At 39.1% G+C, this 12,357-nt stretch overlaps 1 protein-coding gene across 4 annotated transcripts in view; it reads right to left on the bottom strand.

The window, feature by feature from the left end:
- Positions 1-9,678, bottom strand: part of GNG2 (G protein subunit gamma 2) — a 102,741-nt gene extending 93,063 nt beyond the window's left edge. For 2 of the 4 annotated variants that reach the window (XM_016120797.2, XM_016120796.2), the window contains exon 1: positions 9,513-9,677. The gene's annotated coding sequence lies outside the window, so the exon portion shown is untranslated. Of the gene's footprint in view, positions 1-9,512 lie in introns of all 4 variants that reach the window. The other 2 variants (XM_036238371.1, XM_036238370.1) reach the window with 2 other exon arrangements.
- Positions 9,679-12,357: the final 2,679 nt, after the last annotated feature.

Genomic DNA, 12,357 nt, shown 5'->3' with positions numbered 1-12,357 from the left:
ATTCCACGGAAATTTTCCCTTTTCACTACTGCTGCTTCACATATGTAGCCTCTGAAATTCAACATCAGCATGGAAAGTAGGAACTAGAGAAAATGCAACAATAATGGAACTGTGTGTTGCCTCTAGAGTTGGAAAGTGAAAATCTGCTTTCAAAATAACTCCTAATCGAAAATTCTAGAGATTACTCATTCTTCTCGTACAGGTGCTATAATCGACAAAATACATACCTCTTTGGAAAAAAGGTTTTCATTTAAGTCTGCCAGATACCACGCACATAACCTTAGCCTCTATAACTCGTTTCTTGGTCCAGGGTAGATTTTATTAGATCAAATTGATTTAAATGACCAGTCACAAAGACTCAATTTGATTTTATGTATGTATGCATGTATGTATGTATGTATGTATGTATGTGTGTGTGTATGTGCGCAGACATGTAGGGCTGGTTGTCTAAATTAAATGCTCCATGGTCTCAGGAGGAAACTCTTAAATTAGCCAATCACAGTGGGCCATCTGCCTAGCCACTAATAGATAAGTATGTGAGCTGGGAAAGGAATTCTGCTGGAGATAGCTTTCCTGTAACCTTAAAAAGAGTTTTGTGAGAAGAAACTAGCCACTTCACTGTGCCTCTAGACATTGAAATCTTACTGTAATTCTGAAATCATAGTAGCCATCTCAGCACAGTGAGGAGACGGGCCTAACAGGGTAAACCAACCTGCTGAGGATGTCAGAATGGGAGGAAGGGGAGTATTTAGGTTGCTAAGAACATCATTTAGCTAGGAATACCTAACTCTGGACTTACCCTCTTTTCAGGAGGTCTTGAGATAAGTTTTGTATTGTTTAAGCCATTTCGGTAGGGTGTTCTATTACTAGCAACCAAAAGTATCCTGATAGAAAAAGTACTGTTCTCATCTCATAGGCTTATTTTTAAAACTAGAGGAAAACTGTAACGTATGTAAAGTATCCAGCCACAGCGGCACACACTGAATACTCAACAAATGCTAGTTATCAACTTGATTCTTGAAACATGCTGAGCTTCACTCATTCAAACATGAACCAGAAAGTTGGAGTCTTGTGTGGTTTGGAGTTCTCTATGACTTTTCCCCAATTCCCCCAAACAGAATTAAGGGTAAAAGTCACGGCTTTCCCTATTTTATTCATCTAAGAGATAATACTATGTGCCTAAGTTTATTTTAAACAGTAAGATTTGTGTCTAATTCAGACAACAAGCCTTTTAGTGCTGATTGCAGTGTAGAAAAATATAATTAAACAGAGTAGTCTTCCTGACTGTAAATCAATTCCAGCCCAGTCCAAGTACTCAACAGAGCCACCAAGTACTCAACAGAGCCACCAAGTGTTCTGCATTTGGAGTCTGCCTGGTTTAACTGAAAATTGCCCTCCGTAGATGAAAGATATTTTATAGATTATTGTACATATATGTGAAAAAAAGCCACATTTCCTTGGGAATTTCACCTCCTCCTTATTTCAGAAAGGCACTAGCACCTTCTGCTTAGGAATCCTCTCCTCCCAGATCTTTACATGGCTGACTCCTCACCATAATATAGGTTTCAATTCAAATGTCACCTCCTCAGAGAGGTCTTCAGGGATTACTAACAACTCTCCAATACCACCACCGTCATACACACAACTTCTATCATTCAACCTGTTTCTATTTTAATCCATCTCAGTACTAATCACTGCCTGATATTTTCTTGTATTATAATTTGTTTCTGTCAATGGGGTCCAACCCTGGCTGATTCTGATCTAATTTGTCTGGGTTGAGGCTGTGACAAAGGTATTTTTTTAAAGCATTGCCCCCTTCTACACTAGAATGTAAGTTCTCCACCCCCGCAAAAAAAAAAAAAAAAAAATCAAGGGACTGGCCTATTTTATTTGTTCAGGTCCCCATGGCCCATTGAAGGACATGTGGCACACTGCAGACATTGAGCTAAGGCCCATGGACAGACTAACCGTATTGTAGGTATGTCAGCATTTGTCTGTTTCCCTAGTAGATTATGAGCTCCTAGGGGGTGCCTACAGTATCTAGCCCACTTTGCATAAAAGAATAAGTGACTCAAGAAAGTTCATTAAATAAATGAATGATAAGATTCATGTGTGAATTTAATCGTTCTCACACAAATAAATAAGTAAATTAAATAAATAAATAGATAAATAAATAAATAAGTGATGGACGTGTTAATTAACTAGATGGGAGTAATCCTTTCACAGTGTATATGTACATCAAATTACCAGGATGTACACTTTAAATGTCTTACAATTTTGTTAATTATCCCTCAAAAAAGCTGAAATTTAAAACAAATAAACAACAACGACAACAATTGTTTCTGTGTCCTATAGAAGAAAAAAATAAAACTGGGTGTGGCCACTCCCCTCAAAAATCTTGCAAAAGAAAAAGAAATGCAGATTGCCATTTTACACACTAGAATGTGCTAATTGCTGTGATGAAAGAACAAAAGATTTCTGAGAGGTAAAGATGGTTTCTTATTGGGGAGGGGAGGAAAGAAGGAAGGAAGGTTTGTGGAAGAGGTAGCATTCGAACTAAGCCTTACAGGGCAAATGGAATTTGGCTATTTAGAGAAGCAAGACTGGGAGGGTGGGGTGAGCAAGAGTGGAAGGGGAAGCAGGAAATAGGAGAAGCAAGAACACAAACAACAATTAGCCCAGCTGGGAGTTAGGCAAGCTTGAACTAAAACACCTGGCTGTCGACATGGAAAAGAGTACAGAGTGTCAATATATGGTTCCAATGACAAAACAAGCAGCTATGCAACTGGCTACACCTGAGACTGTTTGGTGAGGAAAATAATGAAATCAAGTTTTCATAATTGAGGGACTGGGAGAATGGGGTGTCATTAGTAGTCATGGAAATGAGATGAGGAGCTGGTTTTGAGAAGTGGGGAATAGTGATGGTCAGGGCTGTTTTGGACACATGAGTTTCCGTGTCAGTCAGTGCGTTGGGTGTTCTGGCAAGTTTGCTGGAGATTGACAGGCAAGTTTAGAGAGTAGGTGAGAGATCGGGATGGAGAATCAGTTTGGGGACTGACTCACACAGTGACAATGATGGAAATCACAGAAATGGATTTGTCAAGGGAGAAAGAGAGAAATTAAACGGCAGTGAAGTAAAATCTCGAGTATGTTCATATTTAGAGCTAACTTGGAGTTAGTGGAGAAGTTGGAAGGCTTCAGAGAGGAATGGTGGATGACAGAAAATGCAACCTCAAAATTCGCCTATTTGCCATAGGATTATTTTGAGATTATTTTGGGAAATAGCACACAGGAGAAATTCTCTAAACAGACCAGAAGCTCCCTCTTTTATAAGAGAAATTTACATTTACAAAAGAAATCTTCATTTGTAAAGGTGCCTCCCTGTCTTCTGTACCAGGGAGACTAAATCATTAAAGACCCTTATCTAAGGACAGGCACCAATTTATGTCTACATAACAATCTTACTCTTATTTACCATGCTTTTCCTGATCACCACCCCACTCCTCTACCTCTCCTTTTCCCTTTTGTCTTTTAGCTGAAGATGCTATTTAAACCTAAATTCTAAACTACCTTTGAGAGTTAGTCATTTTTCCCTGAGTATCTCCCTTCTATATGTGAGATATATATATGTTAATAAACATCTGCTTTTTCTTATTAATCTGTCTTTTGTTATAGGGTTCCCAGTCGAGAACTTAGAAAGATAAAAGATAAAAAAAAAAATCCAAAGGAAACTTTGTTGACAGCAGGGTTGTTTAATTTTTAATAAATTTATATTTGTAAACTAAGTGTGTTTTCAGGCAAAGAGGAAAGGGGTCAGTAAAGAAACCAAATATGCAGGAAGGAGATAGAATTATTGTCAGAACCTAGCCCCCTAGAAAATAAAAGAAAATGAAATGGAGAGTCCAAGAAGAGAGTTTACTCTCGACTTGGGGGGGGGTGGGCAGAAACCTGTTAATTTTACCTAGAAAGGAAGAACAACCAATGAAGATAGGAAAAACTTGAGATGGTAAGGAATGAGGTTGAGGAAGCCTGTAACTACATGCTTTATCAGAAAAGTAGAAGGTGAGTCACCTGTAATGAATAAGGGAGCAGGGACTTGGGTTTCATGGTTTTCACTGAAAATGCACAAGGGATAGTAAAAAGTGGAATAAAAAAGAAAGAAGAAAAGGACTTTCAAAGAACAGCAATGGCATTACTGATGTTGCAATAAATCTGGAGCAGAACCCATCAATCCAGTCGCCAGACCCTCTCCATTAGCTCTGAGTGCCAGGCACCAGGTAGCGAGGAACGTGGAAATGTCTGACCCTGACAACTGGGATGGCAGTCGGGCAAAGAAAGGCCAAAGGAATAAAGAGGAAGGGGTCAAGTGACCAGTTTTCCATTAAGAGCTTGACCGTTTACACATATTTGCCAAGAGATAAAAGGGCTTACCCGGTCTTATCTCAAACCTAAGTATACAGTGGTACCACTTCTAAGAAACATGTTATAACTAAAGTTAGAAATGTTTGAGATTTGACTTCCCTCTTTTTTAATGTTTAATGAAGTCCTCTAGAGACTGTCAAGATGTTGAATCCTGTTAAGCACAACTTGCTATGTTTAACATAAGAGTTTTGGGGAGCCATATATATCTCTAATACTCTTACCCGAAAATCTGAATCTCATTTCCAGTGGCATCTTTACATTTGAACAAATTTGAACGCAGAGACTCCATATTTATATAGGGTGTTAAATGTAAAACTTACCCTCATCTTTTTAAAGAAAATAATTTGGTTTTATAAGCAATTTTGAAAGCATAAAGACTTTCTCTATTTCTTTGCTTTATTATGGAGAAAAGTGAAATGGAGGTTGAATTGGGAAGTGAAGTATTAATCAACTGTGTGAGTTTGGACAGAAAACTTAAATGCTGGGTGGATTGCATCATCTGTCATGGAGGGGTAGATACAGACTGGGTTCATATCCAGGTCATTTTCACCTCTACCATTCTCTGATGTCTTAGGCAAGGGACTATGCCTTAGTACAGCTCTATAATTTCCCTCGTCCTTCCAGATCTACAGAACCAGGCATGAGTCCTCCTAGAATTTGTAAAATAAGCAGATTTGGAAAGTAAACATAGTCAGGGGTCATTATCCTCCAGCCTCACTATTCCCGTACACACACAGAGAGTGCATTACAAAAAGTTAACCTGCAATCGTTCAGGGACGCTTCAAACCATTCAGAGTCAACATCTGCGCCCACAGCATAAAGCTCAGATATTGTTCCTGTTCAATAGAGTCCTCCCTAATATTCCTGCCCAGCTCTCTTCGGCCCCATTTATACCTTGCCTCACCAGGTTGGGAATTAGGAGTGAAATATGTTATGGAAAATTAAACACAAAAGGATTTTTTATTTTCAAACGTGAAATTTAGATTTGAATCTCATTTCATTAGAAGAAACCTGTTGTCCCAGAAATCTATTGTTGTTGTTTAACTACTGTAGCCCTTCTCTATCATTAAAGCTCCCCATTAAAAGAGCTGACAGCAATTTAGTACTTTAGTATCTCTTCCTTTTTTCTGACCCTGCTACCTACTGGACATTGTTTTCTCTTCCAGCTGAGTGGAGACTGGAAAGACACTGAAGCGACAGTCTCTCCAGTGCCTTCTTTGTAATAGCCTGACCACACTTGACCAGCGGGGTCCCCAGTGTGACTGTCTACAATAAGAGTTTGAAACTCACTATCAAGTTCTTGATATCATCAATCATCAGGAGCTACACAGATTTTCTTTCTCCTTTTGATTTTAAAAGTTATTTTTGAAAAGCATTTTACTTGGACAGGAATAATACTGATGCGTGCAGGAGATTAAACACAAAGTTATAATCATGATCTTTATGACACACTTGTAAGACATCTCACCATTTAAAAATGTCTTTGAAAAAAATCCAGTGTAAAAATGGGCAAAGAACTTGAATAAACATTTCTCCAAAGAATATATACAAATGGCCAATTGAGCACATGAAAAGACTAATCCTTAAGGAAATGTAAGTTGAATCCCAAAGAGATACTAATTCACATCCATTAGTATGGCTACTATCAAAAACAAACAAATGCCTCCAGAAAAGAACAATGTTGGTAAGAATGTGGAGACAAAAAAGAACCACTGTGCACCACTGGTGGGAATGCAAAATGGTACAGCTGCTGTGGAAAAGGGTACTGGCAGTTCCTCAAAAAAGTAAACATAGAATTAGCGTATGATCCAGCAATTCCACTTCTGGGTACTCAAAAAGAAGTGAAAGCAGGGACTCAAACAGATATTTGCACACCCATGTGTGCAGTATTCACAATAGTTAAAATGTGGAAGCAACCCAAGTGTCCATCAACAGATGAGTGAATAAACAAAATGTGGTATATACATACAATGGAATATTTAAAAAGAAGGAAATTTTGACACATGATACGACATGGATGAGCCTTGAAGACAGTGTGCTAAGTGAATTAAGACAGTCACAAAAAGACAAATAATATATGATTCCACTTATATGAGGAATCTAGAATAGTCAGAGTCATAGAGACAGAAAGTAGAATAGTGACTGGGGAGGAGGGAACGGGGAGTTAATGTTTAATGGGAACGGAGCTTCAGCTTAAGATGAAAAAGATCTAGAGGTGGATGGTGATGACGGTTGCACAATAATGTCAATATACTTAATGCCACAAAAAAATGATTAAAATGGGAAGTTTTATGTATATGTGTGTGTGTGTATATATATACACACACGCATATATATACACACACACATACACACACACACACACACACATATATATATTTTTTTACTACAGTAAAGAAAATGTCTCTTGGAACCTCTGAGGTAGTGGCAAAGATCAAGAATATGCTAATCTTTCCTTATGCCACTCAGGAAGAAAAAAACATCTGAATACCTACTATGTCTCAGGCACTCACATACCCATACACAAAAACAAAATAAAAATCAACAAAACAAAAACTACTACATTGGTTATGTACTATTAATCCCTCTTTACAATGAGGAAACCAAAGTTCATTAAGTTATCATAAGAGGTCAAGTAGTAAGAACCAGTGGTAGGATTCAAAAGAAGACCTGCCTGGCGCCCAAAGCCTGCCTTCTTTTCACTCCATGATTTTATTGTCTTCTACCCACAGTTGTCTTTCTGAACCATCTTTCTGCTTTGACTTTTATACTTGAAAGTTGGGCCTGCTTTCTGAAGTAGTGTAAAAATGTCAGTCAACCAAATATATTCACTATGTGCCTACCATATGAGCCCCAGGGCTGGTCATGAAATAATGGAGTCATGTTTCCACTCACCCATTTGGCCATATGGCAGGGGAAAAAAAAAACAAAAAACATTCAATTAAAATTTCAGTGTTGGTTGACTCAAAAGCCATTGAGTACCCTGGACAAAAGAATCATGCCTTTCAATATTCCATATGGCTAGAGTAAGTGTAAATAGTCTTATTTTATAGCATAGGAGCATTTTAATCCTTTTCCTAAACCTTCTACCATTATAGTTACTGATCTGCTGTTACTCACCAATGTGCTTCAAGTTGAAATTTAACAGTGAAGGAAAGATTTTGTGCTTTGCAGAAAATATGCACCTCTTAGTTGTTTTCTGACAGAGAGCAGGGGGGTGTCTTGACTCTCCTGTGCTTATGGGCCAAGATTTCGTTTTCATACTCTCGTATGAAACGCACAGAGAGGAGGAATGCAGATTGTCTACACATCCCCACACAGAGCAGGGTGTTGGCATTATCTAGTGAATAAAGCCTGCGGATGAATAAATACCAAAGGGTGAGCTCTATTTCCATTCATACTGCCTAGATTTCCAACTTTCTACTTCAATTAATGATAGGCAGCTTGGCCATAGAACGCCAGTTAGGGGAATTTTGGATTCAAGATCTAGCCTAGCTCTCCTCTCTGGGAAAATTATCTTTACATATTTACTTTAGGAGGCAAATGGGAAGTTGAACTATGGAATATGCGGTGTGACTTGTTTTGCCCACAGGTTTGATTAAACACAATGAATCGGTCAGGGGAGCTCCATGGTTTCAACACAAGCAATGTTTTGCCTCTTAGACAGCTCCGGTTTGATTTAATAAGTAACCTCAGAAAACTAGACATATTTTTCCCTTTGGTACCAAAATAGTCTTCTCTCAAAATGTGCTGCTACACCAGAAATTTTGAGAAGCTAAATAAATTTTATAAAATGGCATTTTAAAAAAACCCTTCACAATTGAGAATGATGATAAATGAGGAGGCATATACACTCTCTATGGAATATTTAGTGTTTAAAAAATTATAATTTAAGAATTTGTTAGTGTCTAAATACATCTTTTTTATTATTTTTACTCCACTATAAGCAGTTCTTTCCTCTGAAAATTTATCTCCTTTTATTCTAAAAACTGAAGAGAAAACCTTTTATCAATGACCATTTATTATTTAACCACACTTTCTTTTGGAGACAAAGCTGAATTTTTAAAACCAGCTACGCTAGCTACGCTAGGCTATTAAACTCTCCTACATATCCTGCCAGAGGAATCCACAATCTCATTTCTTATCCATCAGAACTATTTAATGCACTTTTACATATCATTCATAAATATGAACAAGTCACGGTCCTAGATTCTTATTAAGAGCATCCATTGCTCAAGATAATCAAAAAATAAAAATCACCTTCTAATTTTACTATTTCAGTCAATCTATGGTATATACAGGTAAGGAAACAACCTAGCAGCACTTCTACATTTTGTCCCTCACTGAGGTTAATATGCGTCTTGACCTAGAGATGAATAAAATCTATATAAACGTTAAACCCATATACACACCAATGTCTGATTCTGAACAAGTTAAACCTGCCACTCTCCTCTGAGAAAGGATGCAACTTTAGGACGAGACCTACTGGCAAACAGTAGCTGTTTCTGAGGTTATCCCGAAAGCAGCTGCACAGAGCAGAGGGAGGAAGACACCCTGTTTTAATGGTAAATACTGCCCCTCCATACGCAATTCCACAGCCTTTGTTGGCAAATTCTGAGTACAAAAGGATTTCATGCCCCTCCCCAAAAAAAGGCCAAATCACAGTCAGTATGCTGCAAAAGAGAAGATACGTGAGTGCAATGTGTAGGAAATATAATGCGATTAACGTTTTACACCACAAACACACCTAAAACAGGACTGCAACACGCAGATGATCGGCCAACAGCTTCACAGCCCCAGTTGATTTCAACTCAGCCTCGCTTTTCTTCCTGAGGAAACTATGCAAACAGCTCCTTACATTTACTGTGTTTTCTTGACAAGTCGCTAAAGTTAATGATAATTTTTTTTTTTAAGAGAATGTGTCACAAATTCGGTCATTCTCAAAAGCCCTTCTCAAAGAACCCAGTCTAATCATTCCCCCCAATCCTGAAACAATGTCCCTAACTTCCCTTAGAAATTTCCTTTAAAATCGCAGGCAATGGTCATTTTTCTCACTTAAAAAGGAGAGACATGAAAAGCTTTTCCTTTACCTCGGCTCTGAGGCTGGTCAGATACGAGTGGCTCTCCTCTCGCCGAGCCGATCTGTGCAGGCGAGCTCCGGCGCAGCCCGCCAGCCCAGCCCAGCCCAGCTCAGCTCAGCAGTAGTAGGAGCTGCCCACGGAGCGGCGGCCGTTGTGTGTATGTGTAGCAGCGGCGCCTGCAGCCCAGGGACTAGTCCCCACCCAGCTTTGTTCATCGTTCTTTCTACAGGAAGCAGCACATCTCCCACTTCCTCCTCTTCTTGGTAGCTGTGAGCTGCTTTCTTCTTTCCCTCTCATTCCATTTAAGGGCTTACTCGCAGTTTCACCTTCTCCTGGGCTCCTGACACTAATTTGACTTAAATCCTCTTTACCCCTTTGTTCCAAGTCCCTTTGCTGCTGTCTTTTCCTTCCTTCCCTTTCTTCCCTCACCCTCACCTCCACCACTGCTTCCAGCAACGGCCTCATCAGCTCGCTTTCCAGCACACACTCTGATTTGTTAGCCAGAACTTGGCTTCTTGTTGTTGGTGCTGCTGCTGCTGTGTTGTTGTTATTGTTGTTGTTGTTGTTTCAATCAAGAGCCCCTGGCCAGCTTCTGGCCCTCATCTAGCACCAGCCTCAGTAGCTCCTTCTGATTTATAGAGCCTCTCAAATCGGCTATCTGGGAACTTGCAGTTTCTTGCTGCACCATTCTTCTCTGTGGCCAACATTCCGAATGGCTAACTTCTTCAAGGTCCCACTACCACTGAGATCTTGCTTAACTCATATAACTCAGAAGAGAATGGCCCTGATTATTCTTGTGTGGCATAGGAGCTAAACCAAGTCCTGCAATGCTACCTGTTGCCTAACAATGAAGACAGTTCCAAGATCCTTGATAGTGGGGAAGAAGGTCCTAAATGCTATATAGTCCAAGCCCAGAAACAGAACTCTCTTTCCCTCCCACCTCCACACTGGTAGAACTGAAAGGACCCTCATGGCCAGCCAGTCCTTTAGAGGGTGGTGTAGTGTTATGGATAAGGGTAGAGACTAGGCAGTCTGTTCACCAGAATTTGAATCCAACCTGTTATTACTAATCGTATCAACTTGGGCAAATTATTTAACTTCTGTGGGCCTGGATTTCCTCATCTACGAAATGGGCATGATTATATTCCTACCCTACAGCAGAAATCTGAGGATTAAGTGAGATAATTACTGGAACGCAGGAAGTGTTCAATACATATTAACTCTTATTATTTTTAAAGGATGTCGAAGTTTAGAGAAGGCAAGTGACTTTGGCAGTCAGCAGCCAAACTGAGACCAGTACTTAGTTTCTAGGTTCCCTCGAGTTAGTATATTCATGACTAAACCCTGATGGTCTTGGCGAAAATTTATTCACCTTTTAAGTCATTCTTCCCCAGTACCAACACAAAGTGCTTTAGGGAAGCTATTAAACACAGGCTGGGGGTAGGGGAATCCTCTATTACCAGGCCACCTGGTTAAGAAACCACTCCCCAGGAATCAGTACTTGGAAAGCTAACCTTCCTCAGCAACGGAGTTAATTCTCCAGCTCTACTTTTTAAATCCAATCTTGCCTTAACCCTCGGCAAGTAAATGAGCAGGAAATGTTGGAAATCAAGGGCTGATGATGCAGGATAACTGGATCATCGGGGAAGTCACCAGGTGGGTCTTCCTAGTCCAGCTGGGGGACCACAGCATATTAGCCTGGAAGGCACAGAATTTAATTTCTATGGAATGTTCTGAGACAGTTCCAGAACACCCTTTGTTTTCAGGTGATATTCCATGAACAGAGTTAGCTTATTTCTTCCTGGAAATTTTTTATCAAAAGGACCCCTGATGTCAACTTGCTAACATCAGAAATTACAAAATAGACTGTTTTAAGATTAAAAATGGAGAACTGCTTTTGAACCATCAGCAAAAGGACTGTAAGAGTAGGTGAGGACTGGACATAGGTTCCTACGGCCTCCTGCAATCCCATGAAGATTGGACATGAATTACCTCCAACTCAGGAATCTTAGTGCCAAAGGTTACCAGAAGCTTTTATATATAAAATTTTAAATATATATGATACCAAGTCTACAAAAAATGAGTAGCACAATTATTAATGAGTAGAAAGAATATGGAAACAAATCTTTAGTTAATTTTGGATTAGTGGATTCTGGCATTAACTCTGAATTCAAACAGGTCTTTTTCGTTTTTTTTTTTTAAATCCTCTCTCTCTTCCCTTCTCACATTCTCTCTCACCATCAGAGAGTGGTTGATACTTATCTTTTTGTCCGTGTAGGAAAATCTCTTTCAGATAATAAAATCTCTAGGAATTTGGCTGCCTTCTGATCAGTTCTTCATCTTTGGCCCTTACAAAGTTCTCAGTAGGTTAATCTTGCCATTGCCAACCAACCACTCTTCAAAGCTGAAAACTAGATTTTAAGATCTTTTTCTTCATGTCATTAACCTCATTGCTCTCAAGTGGACCCAAGAGCCTCTTTTTCTGAAGAGAAAAGCAAAATGTGGAAGGTGTAGATTGGCTAAGAGAGAAAATTAATCCAGTTCAGAGCTTTTAACATAATTATGGTAGGTATGCATACTAAGTCTGCAAAGTATTTATTTTTTAGAAGATATAATTGCATTTCATCATTAACAGTTCATGCAACTGTTCGGTAACCAAATATGAACCTATCCTTGATACATTCAATCAATGCATAAAACAAAAGCCTGTAAAATACTCTAAAATTCATCAATGGCCTTATTTGTAGGCATTAAAATCTTGTATTTCTTATACCTAGTGGCTGGAGGAGGTGGATGGCAATGAAGAGAAACATCATTTTGGCCTGATATCTCTCCTGTATTATTGAGCATTATA

Source organism: Rousettus aegyptiacus, unplaced genomic scaffold (genome assembly GCF_014176215.1).
Source record: "Rousettus aegyptiacus isolate mRouAeg1 unplaced genomic scaffold, mRouAeg1.p scaffold_m13_p_3, whole genome shotgun sequence".
Taxonomy (NCBI): domain Eukaryota; kingdom Metazoa; phylum Chordata; class Mammalia; order Chiroptera; family Pteropodidae; genus Rousettus; species Rousettus aegyptiacus.
The sequence above is the reverse complement of the archived record's forward strand: the minus strand, read 5'-3'. Positions and strand labels throughout refer to the sequence as shown.